Below are 16,178 nucleotides of genomic sequence, written 5' to 3'. Positions count from 1 at the left end.
AAAGAGAAATCTTACTTAAACCACTCCTCCTTACTATTATTTTTTGAAAATAGGATACATTATTTTAATTTCTTAAGTTCAGCTTCCCGATATGCATGTGCAATAATAGTTTTAAAAAGTTTATAATCAATACCCTTCCTCCTATAATAATAGGTTTAGTAATAGAAAAAAAAAGTCTCATGTAAATTTCTCAATTTAATATGAATTACTTTTTTCATTTATATTTATAATAATATTATGTAAAACATGATTTTTATGTTACACTGTTTCTTAGAAAATTAATCATGAGATTAATTTTATAAAATTTTTATTATCTTTTATGTAATTATTAATTTTTTTGTTTTAAATAAAATAATTTAAAACAACATTTATTATGGGACAGATAATACTATTTTACAATGTTGTACAAGTGAGAAGTAAATATTAGGAGTGTAATAATCTCAAATATGAATTGTAGACCCACTTCCTTAATAATAACTAGTGCTACATGTCATATAAATAGTAGAAAAAATAATGTATTAAAGATTATTGACCAAAATGAATGCAATTTATAATATTTTTCAGCAATCTATAACAATTTATGTACAATTTTCTCTATCGCTCTCTTTAAGCTTTCTTTAAACCTTTCAGTCGTGTACCAAATTTGTTTTACAACATTTTCTTATGAGTAGTGTAGTGTAGAAGCTTCAATATTACGACTATCAGGAAATTTTTTGGAGTGGATTTAAAATCTAATTGCCGAGCGAAATTTCTTTGGAGTCAATCGACTACTGAGTATCGTTTGTTAATCGACACAACGACTCATAAAATTTTTACACCAACATAATTATAACACTATATTTTAATTCTTTAATAATATTTTTTATTTATATTTATTAAAATATTATTATATATTAAATAAATAAGTTATTTTATAATATTTTTTAAAAAAATATTATTATAAATAGATTAACATTTTTTATTTTAATTTTTTTTTTCCAATTTTCAAAATCAGTCTCATATCAAGTAAAAAATTGTTACATGGGTTTTTTGCAATTTTTTTTTTGAAAAATGTTACTATAAATAAGTAATATTTTTTAATTTTAATATTATTCTTTTTAATTAATTTTAAAATTAAAGTTTTACATCAAGTAAATGAATGATTCTATAAATATATATACTTAAGATTTTTATTTATTTTTGCACCAGTGTTATAAGACTTTATTTTAGACTAATTTGATTTGATTGTGAGGTAAGTAAAATTTAGTCAAAGATTATTTCTGCTAATGATCGAACTAAGGCACTATCCAAATAATTTGACCTTGAGTTCAACATATTAATATACTTAAAATAACTGAATTTATATATTTGATATATAATTAGTTGTGACTAATTAAGAATGTTTTCAAATCTTGATAAAAGTTCTTTGTATCATAGGAAATGAGACTCCAATTAATATCTCTAGTGAGATTTCCTTCCGTGTTGCTAGTAGGGATGGCAAAATGGGTCAGCCCGCCCCGTTTTGGCCCGCCAAAAACGGGCCGGGCCGGGCCAGCCCGCCAACGTAAAACGGGCTAGAGATGCTGGCCCGCCCCGCCTAAGGATGGGCTGGCGGGTTGGCGGGCCAGTCCGCATACAAAAATAGAAATAAAAAAAAATGGAAAAAAATATATATTTTATGTTCAAATAAAAAAAATTGCTACAAATAAATAAATATAACGATATGAAATTAAAAATGCATACACATTGTACATAATATATGTTCAATAAAAACAAATTACAAACTCAGAACAAAATCAAATAGAAATTAGTCCATTTACACTAAAATCAAAACCAAATTATAAACTTACACAACTAAATTTTTTGATAGTTCACAAAACAAGTTTAAATACAATTAATTAAATTTAAATTTTTATTTTAAGAATATTAGAAGCTCTCTTAGAAGAAGATGTTACTTTTTTTTTTATCATCTTCATCCTCATCTTCTACATCAAAATAAAATAAATATAAAAATAATTATATTTAAAAAAATATATATGCGGGCTGGCGGGTTGTGACGGGTCGGCCCGCTATTTGGCCCGACGGGTTGGCGGGCTTGGCAGGGTGAGCTTGGCAGGGTGAGCTTGGCAGGTTGACGGGTTAAAATGATGGGCTCGGCCCGCCAATTTTTGGCGGACCAACGGGTCGGCCCGCAGGCCACAGCCCACTTTGCCATCCCTAGTTGCTAGACCATCACTGGCATCATCTAATTCTTATTCACTGATTTTAATTGGCTGATTGTATAAATGTGACAAATTCCTAATTTCGAGCAATTTAGATCCATAATTAACAGAGTTTCCCTTTCTTGAATATTAGTCAAATTAAATTGATATAGAATTAGAAATAAATTATTAAGATGGATCATTATATTTTAAAATATATTATTTCTCTAGTCCTTTTTATAAAATTTAATTTCTTTTTTTATTAAGATTAAAGAATTTAGTTAACATTTTATTTTATTTATCTTAAATTTATATTTTTAAGAATTATCCTTAACATTAATGATATCCTTACTTTATCAAATGGTTTTATTAATTAAAAGAAATGACTTTAATCAAAAGCATTTTTTTTGTAAAAATAATAATTAATGAAAAAGATATTTTAAATTATTTATTTTCATGATAAGAGATTAACCAATACTTTTAATTTGAGTGTTTATAAAACAAATGGAAGGAGAATTATCATATTGAAGCTTTCTATGTCAAGTCATTATTAAAATGGCTAAATCAAGTGATGATTTTTGGTGTCACATGTAACACCGCGTCATATGCTATATGCATATTATATGTTGTATGATAAGTTATGTTATTTTTTATTGTTCTATGTTGTTTGAGTTGTCATGTTGTGTTATATATTATTTTTAAAACCGTAAGAATTAAGAAATTCTAATGAGTTAAGGTGTTAGAGTTGTTTATATTGAGGTTAAAATTGACCAAGAATAGAAGAAAATATATGAGGTTTTAGCAAAATATGAATTTCATAAGTTCATTTCCCTACAAAGTCTAAAGAGAAGTTAAAGAGAGGTACTCTAGAGTTGACGAAGTTCAATCTTCAATTCGATTTTGCTAGAAGGTTTCTTTTCTTCCCATGATCATTAGTTTAAGTTGTAGATGTTGTGATTTGAGCTACAAAGCTTTAAGTCTATGGTTCTCTCCCTTCCTCTTACATTTCTCTATTTTTGGAGCGATTGAGATGAAGGAAACTTGTAATTTTGTTTAATCTTGTGTTCTTGATGTTAATTCTTGAGTTGTCTTGCCCGTTGGTGGCAATTTGTGTTGAATGCTGAAGTTATTGTTTTTGTTGTTAGGGTTTCAAGTTGGGAAAAAAGGTTATGGTGATTTGTGCATTGATCTTATGGTAAATGCATGTAGTGATTTTGGTAGTTTTTGAGATGTATGAAGAATAGAAATCTTGCTTTAAAAGTTGCATATGATGATGGTGGTGTGTGATGTTTGAATTTGAGGGAAGAAGGCATATTGCATGGAGGAACTTTGCCCTCTCGCCCAACAAGATAAACAACATGCTCGATGTGCATATATAGATGAAGAACAACTACCCATAATCATTTTCTTGCTAAGCGATAGGAACATCACTTAGTGAGAAAATGAATCTGTGGGTGGCTTTGTCGGGGAGCTCACTAGGCAAGACATGTATCACCTTGTTACATTAGACACAAACCCTTATTAGCTATTTACTTATTTTTTGTTATCAAAATGAGGGTAAATTTTTCCCACTTATTAAAATATATTATTACCATAAAATATAAAGAACCATGATATTCTTAATATAAATATGAGTTCTTATTACAAACAGATACAATAAAAATATTTATTAACTATTCCCACCCATACATTATAAAACCTAACAATAGGAGTACACAAATTTTATCTTACCCCAAACACAAGTATATGTGAAATAGTCTTTAGGCGTTATATCTTCTTGACAGTCTTCACAATCCTCTCGATATTTGTATTGTTGAATTAATTTGGTCACTGTGCTTGGCTGATATCTTCATATATATGCACAAAGAAAGAAACAAAGGAGTGAAGATTTAATAACCCCGACTTATATGTATACCAAGGGTAAGAATACTTACCCTAAGATACACAATAATCTATGGGAGAAACTAGAATTAACTCTATTAAATATGAAGGTAAGAGCATTTACATTTAGACACAAAAGACTTTAGGTGGGAACTAGAATTTGTTCTAGTTGTACTTACTTGACATTGACATAGTATAGATCCATACTACCATGTTTCATAAGTGATTGGGAGTACATACGTCCCAACCCATAAATGGTATGATTCCATCCCTTGGATGAATCTCAATATATAAACGAGATACTTTTTTTCTTGTCCAAATTTGGGATATACTCTTACACCAATCTTGAAATGTTGGGGTAGCTTTTGAGTTGGTTTGGTGGAGACTCCGGTACAAGGTGTTGTCGTGACCCTTAACTTTCTCTAGCTCCCAACACCTTATCTCCAAGGTATTCCTACTAATGTGAGACCCCTTGCCTCTAATCCTTCAACTTTACCTAGTCGTAACTTCTAGTGCAGGGCTCTATGTTGTCACATGTCTTTCACATCACCGTACTCCTAATGATAAAATCATAGACATCTTTTTCTAAAGAATTCCTTGGTCTCAATAACTTTCAACACCAATTTGTAACAATGTACCGTCACTTTGAGGGATTTCTCACATGACACATTAAGGTCAATATATATTAGTATAAATAAAAAATTATAAATTCAATTATTATAGTAAAAATTAAGGTTAGGTAAATTAGGAAAAAGTAATATTGAAACAATAATTCTCTCTAAATTTTTATTGAGTTTGAAAGAATATATAGCAATATATTTATTTATAAAGGAAAAGATAAATATATAAAATAACAATTTAAAATTATATATTTGAGGAAGAGAAGGAGTGGTTTGTGGGTTTTTGGGTGTGAGGAAAGGGGAGGGGTGATTGGGTATTTATAGGTTTTTTAGTTAGGATAAGATTAACTTAGATGATGACTTAAATGATTTTTTAATTAAAATCAATGGGAACAAGATAAGAATGGAGGAAAAAAGAAGTGGGTAGTAAGCAAAAGGTAAAAAAAATCATTTTTCTCTCTTCTTCTTAATCTTTTTGTATAGAGGCTTTTCTTGTACTAACACTCATCAAAACTTGTTTTTATTCATGGTTTCTAGTTTATATATCAATCCACTTTAATTTTTATTAAAATTTGTGGGATGGTTATTTAGAAATAAAAAAAAATTGTTTTATTTATTTTATAATAATTTTTGAATTTTTACTAATTATTTTAATATTTTAGAGTTAAAAATTCATATTAATTTCATTTAACTCAATAATACTGAAATTTTATGAAATTTATATTTTTGTTTATTTCATGTAAAAATAAACTGACATTGCTACTTTTACAAGGTTTGAAGGCTAAATTAATACTGATTAGTCTTAGTAGATAAGTAAGGGTATTTTTGTCATTTTCCAAAAGTTTCTGAAAAATTTAGGAAAAATTCAAAAATATGACATTTTTAATATATATGAAATTATTATAAAAAGAACCTTTTATTGTTTCATAAACATTTTTCTCATGTCAACCCTTATCATATAGTGAAATATAGAGGCAAAATTATCTTTTTTATTGATAATTTTTTGAGCCTCGAATCAAAATAATTATTAAAATTACAATTAAGTAGGACTCAAAATTTAGAATACAATGGTATGCAAAAAAAAATTGATATTTCTTTTAGATTTTCCCAGTATAAAATCTGGAAATAAAATAAAAATAAGTATTCTAAAAATTGGGATGTTACAAACACATGATGCATAGTTTTATTCTCTTAACAAGTTTGGTTTCCTATGAAACGACCCACAATGGGTCAATCTCACCCAATAACGAGCTCTAGAGGATTTTGGTTACCCGATGAGTCAATGTAATGGAATCTACCAACGGTTGGACTTGAAAGAATTTTGGTTAACTTATCAATTTTTTTGAATTGTGGCATTATTCTTGCATTTCTTACCTCAATCCATATTTTTATTTTTAATTTTTTTTTACTTTTTTATAGTAATTGTCCAAAAAATTTCATGTTTTAAGATGTTGTTTTACCCTACGAGATTTATATCATTTGGTATATTCAAAGTTAATTAAAGCACTAAATTTTTGTCTCATGGTTATTGACCTTAATCAACGTGATTTTCAAGTCCAAATTTTGTGCGTACATTAGCATTGATTCAATGTCTTTTGGTGGCAAGTTTGTGAGTGTCTTCCTTTATTTTATTTTTTTTGTCTTAAGTAATTTTTTAGCCTTTTATTTTATAATTTTCATGTCAAATCTAATTTGATATTATATTTGATTTTTATATTTGGTAATATTTTAATTGTGTTATTATTGTTGAGTATTTGTTCAATTATGCAAAAGAAAAAAATTAGAGAAGAATATTCATAATGTTCTTGAATTGTTCTTGATATTTTGATGTAAAGTTATTTTTAGATCCAAATAAAATTTGTTTGGAGGATTGACCGTGTTTTTGAAAAATTAAAAAATAGTTAAAAAAGGATTTTAAAAATATTTTGATAAAAGAAAGGAAATAAGATTTGTCCTCTATAGACTTTTTCTACAACATTATTTAATATCTCATCTTCATGGACTTTGACTCATTTTTCCATCTTGGTTATCTAGTTTTGGAATTTTCGTGGTGTGTCTATGTTTGAATTGCTCTTTGTCTAGTCTCTTCTAGTCTTATCTTATGATGTCTATCTTGCCTTTATTTGGCATTCTAATTTGTGTTTCCTTTTTTTTTATATTTCTTTTAGCTTTTTATTACTTCTCTTTTAAAAATTCCTTGATTTTGTCTGAGTTTTTCTTTTTTCTTGGCCTCTTGAGTTGAGATAAGATGTGTTACATCTTTCACTTTGAATATAAAGTTTGAATTTGAGATTGAGAGTGCTTCTTAAGAGCTAAAGAGGAGTTTGAGTGGAAAAACACAAGAATGGACATTAGAGAAAAAGTCTAAAAAATGTGAAACACGAGTGAATTTAGAGTATAAACACTTAGAGAGCAGTGAGGTCCAATTGATTTCTTGATGACATCATGCCCAGGGGTCAAGTCCTAAAAGAACCAAAAGGAGTGGGCTAGACTTGAAGGAAGAAGGTTCAATCTCTTATAAAGCTTTATGTTGTCTTAGTAGCTTTCTTTCTCTTTGTTGTGTATATTTTATTTGTAAAATAATTCCTTTATTTTCGACCTTGTATTTTGGGTCATTAAAATTTTATAAATGTAACCTTTTTTCCAAATTACATATATTAATCTGAACTAATTATTTAGGTTACTAATATTTATATTAATATGGATAATAAGCAGAAAATATACTAAAATAAATGAATAAATTTATCTAAATAAAGTTCTATTATATAAAAGCCACTAAATATTACAAACCACTTTTTTTTTTATACAAATACAATAATTGAAAACAAAAAAATTAACCTTCCTTTTATGCTTTGGAATTATGGATCTGAATCTCTAATCGCACTTCCAATTTTTCTACATCATGAGATCCCTAGTATCTAGATTTAAAAATATTTATAGGATTAGAAATTTAATTTCATCTACATCGTACACAAACAAATCATACAACCATATAAAAAGTTCATACATTTACTAATACACACATAATAACTTAATAAGATTTTTTTTATTAAAAATAGTCAAAATAATGCAATATGTTTATGAGATGCAGATTTTGACTCAATATATACTTTTTAAAGTCATTTTGATTCAATACTGCATAGGGACTTTTCCTTTTAAGTTATGTTTAATGATTCAACAATGCTCCACTAAGCAAAAAAAAAAATCGATAATAGTCTAAGTGGAGGGAAAGAATTTTAAAAATTGATTTATCTTTATATATTTATAATTTTAAATTTAAAATTATAAATATGAATATTTTAAACATTATACTAAAAATATTTTAAATTTATCCTCCTCCTATATTCTAATTCCCTCCCATATTGAAGGGAAGATAAAATTATATGAGAGGAGACCAACTAAATCCCTTCAATATTACAGTGGAGATAAAATTAGATGAGAGGGGTTTTAATCCCCTGCTTCATTCATTTTCTCTATCCTCCTAAAAATTAAAACACACATAGAAATTTATAAAAATTCTTTCCATTTTCTCTCTCCTATTCTCTTCCGATTAAATACTAGCATCACCCTTTGAATGCTTAGTGATCATATATGATTAGAACGTGAAATATGATAAATAATAGGTAAAACACCTAATTTGATCCCTTATAATAATTAATAATTTCAATTTTGTCTCTCTATAATTTTTTGTTTTAATTTGGTTCCCAATAATTTAAAAGATGTCAATGTGGGACTTTCCGTCCAAATTTTACAAACAGTGTTAAATATAGATGACGTGAATGCCACGTAGATACACACGTGGCAAGGTTCCATACTCCTTCTTTAATGCAGCTGGAACGGGCCGGTTCCAGAACGGCCTGTTCTGATCCCACTCATTATGTGTTAATTTTGTATCTGATACGGGCCGTTCCATGTGAAAATGTAACACACAATGAGTGCATTAGAACGCGTCGTTCTAGTTTTGGAACGGGCCGTTCTGATTTCAGAACGGACTGTTCCAGGACGCCAACCAGGATTTATGTTTAAATTTAAATTTAAGTGTTACATTAAAGGAGCATTGACTGATGTTTAAATTTAAGTGTTACATTTCAACAAAATGCATCAATGTGGTTCAAAGATTGAGAACAAAAATTTATAACATAACATAAATTCAAATATTAAAATATGCACCAGAGTTGATCTTCTTATCCCTATTTTTTCATCATTGCTACCACGATGAATTACATTTACCAGCCTCTCATTGTGTATGACTTGTTACAATCCCCAAAACATGTATGGATTAAATGATCTTGGGTTGTTTTTCCCCTATGGTTTGAAATCCAAAGATACCATTGAATTTCTCCAAATTGAGATGATACTCTATATTAAAAAGTCTAAAGAAAATCAATCCTGGTTCACAATTTGCCTTGGTCAAAATTTCAATAGGGAGAGAACTAAGAAATCAAGAACAATCCTTAGATGTGGAACGGCCCGTTCAGAAATCAGAACGACCCGTTCCAGATCATTAAAAAAAGGGGTGAGGAGGCATGCCACCTATGCATCTACGTGGCATTCACATCATCATCACATTTAACACCGTTTGTGAAATTTGGACGGAAAGTCCCAAATTGACATTTTTTAAATTATTGGAGACTAAATTGAAACAAAAAATTATAGAGGGACGAAATTGAAATTATTAATTATTATAAGGGACCAAATTAGGTGTTTTGCCTAAATAATAATATAAAAAATCTGAAATGAATTTATTAAAGGAAAAATATTAATAAAAAAGGCATCTTAATTAATTATAATTGCTTTATGTGCTGTTCATCACCCAACAAAAAAGTAATGCAACTTAATTAATTAACGAGCGAGCCACTTCTTCTCGTGATTTTGCATTTTGTAAATATCTCCTAAATCATCGTCAATCGTGACATCAAAACAAAATTGGCAAAAATAATAGAATGAAAAGGCACACTCTTAAATAGTTAAATTCCTTTAGCATTTTTTTTTAATAGGATTGGCCATTCTAGCAAGCAACAAAAGAAAATTTCAGAGCAAAATTTCCTAGTAGACAATTTGATCATTACTCTCACTAATTCGCTGAAAAAGCACCAATGCAAATCGTTCAAAGTGCGAGGAGCACGTTGTGATGCTGTAAGATAAAATTTTCCAGCATATGTGGAAGAGTGTCACCATAGTGGCACACAATGAAAATGTATCAGATATCGATAAGATTTCAATTTATATATGTCGCTACTATATATGGAATTACGACCCAAAACTTCTAAGCTTAGTCAACGAAGAATAATTCTAAAAATGTTTCAGTAATATATATTTTTTTAACAATTTTCTTAGTTACTAAATTTCCCTTCCTTCAGTATTTTTATTTTTAAATACTAAATTTTCATTTATTTATTTGTAATACTTAAATTATTGAGAAAATTATTTAAAAGATTCTTATAGGAAGATTAGTTTTTTATTTAATTTCTTCACAGATTTATTTTACACCTTTTTGTGTTTTGCATATGGTTAGTCTAAAATTTATTGATGTATATTTGTTGCACATTCAGTTTTCAATTTACAAAACTGAGTAAGAATCGCTAATAGGGAAATAAAATTACCAAGATGGAATGGAGTATATAAATAATATATACGATCTCTAACTCAATTAGAATTATAGGACTTTAAACGGTCTAATTCAGTTGGTTGAGTAACGTGTGAGTATGGTAATTCTCTTGTAACTAAGTTCGGTTCTCACTGATATAAAAGGAATCTAGAATTTTAATATCTTTTAAAGAAAAAACAAGTTTAAAAACTTGTTCCTTAGCTTAGCTAGCTTGTGATGACGAACTGATGGGAAGCAGCACCTAATATATACTTACGGTTTGGAATATATATACTAGAATTTGATTGAAAAGGAATTCGAAATTCATGAGTTTCAAAATTCAAGAATTATATATATATATATATATATACGAGGAGATATTTATTTATTCTAGGAGTAAATTTAAGTATTGACTTACTTTGTTTAATAATTTATGTTCTATATCAAATTTTAATAATCAAATGATTAAATTTAAAGTTATTAATATATAGATTAAGTGTGCAAATTTTTAAAAGATTTTGAAATTATTTGATATTTTGTTTCATTAATTTAAATTAATAAATAATTAAAAAAATATTTTATATGTTAATTTGAATTAATAAAATGAAATATCAAATAATTTTTAATTTTTTTGTACATCAAATTTTAACGGTCTAATTGTTGAATTTAAATTTTTTAATATATAAATTAAATTATAAATTTTTATCTTATTCATGAAGTATACTGATCCTCCTATCTCAATATATATAAATTATGATTAAACTGTTTTAACTTTTTTTTTTTCTTTCTATTCTCTTTTCAGTATTTATGTTTGATCATAAGTGAGAAAATAGAAGGGTTGTCTTGTCGGAAATATTTGATTAGATTTGTGAAGCATAAATAACAAAATTTCAAACGTGCTTTGAGTGTGGTATCAGTGGGCAAGAACTACTTGCAATGTTGATTTGAGGTAGCATGATCATCACATGGGAAAGACAATACTGGTCAACTTTCGGTGATGATTCAGACAACATATTTTAGCTGTGTCGAATATGCTAAAGATCACAGCTAAGCAACGTGTACAAAAACCAAAATTCGATTGTTATTCGTCACTGATGAGGCAAATAGCAGAAAGGAAATATAAATATTGCACACATGCAAATCTGTTTTTCTCTTCAACCATCTTTCGAGCATTGATTCAACAAGCATATATGTGAGTTTTTATTTATTTATTGTGTTTTTTTTTTTACAATTAATAATAAGGGATGCATGGTGTAAATGTAGTATAGTTAACAGATGTGACTGTAACTAACATGGTGTAATGTAGACGACAAGTAGTCATGCCGCTCCTTAAATGTGTGGTCAAAACTTTGATCTCTAAGTTGTATGAAAAAAATCTATTAATGCGAGATGTGACTCCCTTAAATAGATATTTGTATAAAGAGTGTATTAGGCAAGCTATTTGAATAATTTAATTTAGGAGCATAATATTATAATTTCTATTTTAAATTAATTGAAGTAATTTATAATTTATAAATTTTTAATTCTTTAACTTTTTTTTTAATTTAGAAACCCTTTTTACTATCATACTATTCTTTCACTTTCGTTATTAAATAAATAAACATCTTATTCTATATTAGTTAGCAAGTTTGAAATTTTAACTTATTTTCTCCTTAAAAAGAATTTATGCCAAAAACTTATTTTATAAGTCAGTTCTTTTAGATTAAGTTAGTCTCAAATTTATATTTTAAAATGGGATTAATGTTGGCCATACTTTATGTTTGTAATATTCACAAATATTAAAGTAACTATTTCTGCAAACTTTATACTTATAATATTCAGTTCATTGTGTAAGATGTTAAAGATTCTAAATTAACTAGTAATTTGATCAAATTATTGTAAATAAGTAAAAAAATAACTTCCATGTCATAAACTAGATTTTATGTAAGCTTAAACACAAAATTTTGAAGACTAAACACTTATTCTAGACCCTAATTTGTAAAGCGCATATTGGTTCTTGAAACTAAGAAATTGTCCAAAAAAAATTCCTATAATGTCAAATAATTCCTATAATGTCAAATAATTCCATAAATTTAGTTACTTACACTTTCATTTTTATCTCTAAATATAAATCAATATTATCACTTTACTTAGTCAAACATTCTTTTTTGGGATTTTGGACTAATATGATTGTTCCATTTCTAGAGACCTATTTCACAATTTCTTAATTTCATGGACTAATATGATAGTGCTATTCAAAGCTAGGGTTCCTTTGTTAATTCATCTATTTGAGAGAACATCATGAAGATCAGAGTAGAAAGAAAGAGTGAGCTAGAGAGAAATTGGGCAAAAGAAAGTGACACATAAAGGTGATGTCATTGTTGTCGATGCAATGAATGAAAGTAGGAATAAGGAAGAAGAGAGAAGAAGAAAAAAAAGACAGACTGAGAATAAAAAGGAAATAGAGCAACATGAGAAAATAAATGAAGTTTTCAGTGTTGTGGTGGAGTTTTGTAGGATGAGGTTGTGTGATGTGGCATTGTGGTCAGGTGTGGTGAGTAAGCTCTAGAAGTGTTGGTGATGACATCACACCTAACATCCATGTTTTAATTAATCAAAAGGAGTCGACTAGACTTAAAGAGGAAGGCCTAAGCTCTTAATTGAGTCACTGATTCCTTATATTAATTTGTTTTCTCTTCTTTATGTATATTTTGTCTTGTAAATATTTTCCTTATTTAGACCTTGGTTTTAGTCATGTAGTATATGAATTTTTGTCCTTATATTGTATTTTATTTTAAGGGTGTAAATAGTTTAGAAGGAGTGTAACTAGAAAATGTCCATTAGGTGGTGTTAGGCTTCGATGGGCCAAATTTTCAACCATTGATCCATGTGGCTTGGACATCCACTTCCTTGTGCAAGTGGGTTGGATGTCTGAGACATGTGAGGACAACATGTCTCCTAGTCCATCCAAGTGACCAACATGTCATATATGATTCATCTGATCATATTGCATGTTTCATCTGATTATTATTACATCTAATATGCAAATGTACACTAACATGTTGTCTAAGTGTGTCAGGGGTCTTCATGAAATGACAAGACATCTTGGTATTCTAAAACTCATTACATGGAATAATAGGAAATCCAAAGACTTGTCACCTCAGCATAAATTTTTCTCTCATAAGTCCTATCACCATGCCAACCTGTTATCCTTCGTACTCAACCCATGACTTGCAATATCAATCTCATGCTCAGTTTTTAATTTTTTTTCTTGTGCTTATTAGACCAAATCATCTCCTTTCTCCTTCTCACCAAACTTATTCTATAAACTCTCTCAATATATTCAAAGAAACAATTATCATTTTCTTTGAATATTTACTCTTCTCCATGTATTTCCAACCGCTTCATTTGACTAGGTTGATAGGGAATTTTAGCCTTCATCTACATCATTCCTTTAGTCATAAATGTTATATCGTCTATCTGGTAAACCTAAGAAAATATGACAAATTACATGCCATAAAAAAATCTCATATTTCAATGAACTTGCATCAATGGTAATCTCTAAATCAGTGGAAAAGATAGATGAGGCAACTCGTGAAGCAATATTGTGAGTTCAAAATTGTCACAACGATCATCTTCTTTGGAACTACTATAAAAAGATCAAGTCTTCAAACAACATATATAGAAAAAGATATACATATCAAGAAAATTGTATAGAGAAGCATACTGAAATACACAGAACATAAAACTACAAAGAAACACTTATTGTAAATTATGTATATATTTCTTTATAGATTATTTGTGCTTTCATTATTGATTACACCACATCTAGAAGAGACAAAACAATCTTGTAATCATCTATTACATTTGTTGTAAGGGTTGAGCCTAAAAAGGCTTGTTTGAAAGAATATTTAGTATTGAGTCTGGAGAGACTTATTTGAAAGAATACTTAGTGTTGAGTATAAAGAGGCTTTTCTGAAAGAATACTTGATGTTGAGCATGAAGAGGTTTTCTGAAAGAATACTTAGTGTTGAGCTTAGAGAGGTTTGTTGTTCAAAGAATACTTGAGTAGTTGCTTGAAGAGGCAAGTCAAAAACTACTTAGGACTGAGCTAGAATTGGCCTGGTAAAATAATACTTATAACTTTGTTAAAAGTTAGTGAAACTCAATTTAGTTGGATTGGGAACTAGAGATAGTCTTGGTGATTAAGACGAACCAGCATAAAAACCCCAGTGTTTTATCTAACTTTTCTTCAACGCTTCGTTTGATTAATTATTTTCTTTTCAATGCACAAACGCGTGAGTTTTTGATACACATTATTCAAGCCCCTCTCCCCTTCTGTGTATGTCTTTTCTTAACAAAAGTATAAGGGAAAGGAAAAAAAGAAAAGAAAAAAAACAAAACAAAAAGAGTCAAAAGTTGAAAATGCGTATGTAAGCCAATTAAAATTATCGGCACAAAACAACAAATAACTTATCAAAGTCTTCATCTCAAGCAAAATAGAATCTTATCAACACTTGTTGGCCAATTACTGCAAACAACAAACGTTTATAAACGTTTATCTTCAACAGAATTCTTATCTCTTAACAATACACTTCTTATTTATGAATTAGTTTTGAGTTTCATGACTGAAATTTGTAACCTTTGTAGTTATAAATACCCTTAGTTGTTAAGAAAAACATCGATCAATTGACTCCAAATCAAAGTCTCTCTATCTCTCTTATATTTCAAAATGCCCTTTTTGTAATCTTCCTTTGTAATTCCCCTTTTGTACTCTGGGATTTTTTTAAGTGAATAAATGTCTCTTTTCTTCTTCTCTTATTAATATCTTTTATTTTGCAATCCTCGTGTATACTCTAGGTTATATATACATAAAAAAAAATTAATTAAAATAATTTTTCAAAAGTTTATAATCAATTGTCAAAATGTGAAAACATATTATCAACATATTATAATTGATTATCATAATTAATTATCTTTTTTACTTCGATATATATATATATATATATATATATATATATATATATATATATATATATATATATATATATAATCAATTAATTATATTTATTGATAATCCATTCTAAATTGCATGTTTGTGCTTTAATTAGGGGGGTGTAAGCAGGTATGGGTAACCTACAAACCCAAACTAACCCAAATGAATCGAATGAGTTCGGATAAGATTTTTTCAATATTTAAATCAGACCCAATCCAACTCAACCAAAATCCAACATTGTATGGGTCAAATAACAAATTTTGTGTTTTTAACCCGTTATCCGACTCAACCTGGTCATATATAATAATAATAATAATAATAATAATAATATTATTATTATTATTATTATTATTATTTTAATGATCATTTATTTAGGATAATAGTTACTATCACTTTTATTTAGTAACAATTTTTGTGTTTTAAGTTAATAACATTATAACAGTATAATATATTTATTTTAAATTTTTATTTTATATTAATTAATGTTGACTTTTTTAGTTGATAATAATATAACAAATTAATAAATTTATTTTATAATTATTTGTATCGTTGTTTGTTTTTATAGGTTAATAACATTGTATTTACAATAATGTATTAAATGATTTACATATATTTTAAAATATTTAAATTTTTATAAATAAATAAATAAATTTAACTATGTTAATCCAATTAACCCAACACAACTCATTTATGATTGGATTGAGTTGAGTTGGATTTAAAAAAAAAAATTGCATAAACCCAATCCAACTCTTTAAATTTTGATTAATTCAGGTAAGGGATTCATGCAAACTGACCCAACCCAAAGCTTTAATGTTGAATTTTCTCTCACCGTATCTTATCATGTAGGACGATCATCTTCATCTGAAGATTCACAAATTGCGTATTGGATTGACAAGTAACACCACGACTTACAATGGTCAGCACCTGAAAGTTGC

The sequence above is a fragment of the Cajanus cajan genome, chromosome 7, assembly GCF_000230855.2.
Source record: "Cajanus cajan strain Asha chromosome 7, NIPB_CcT2T_4, whole genome shotgun sequence".
NCBI classification, from domain to species: domain Eukaryota; kingdom Viridiplantae; phylum Streptophyta; class Magnoliopsida; order Fabales; family Fabaceae; genus Cajanus; species Cajanus cajan.
Note: the sequence above shows the minus strand (reverse complement) of the source record.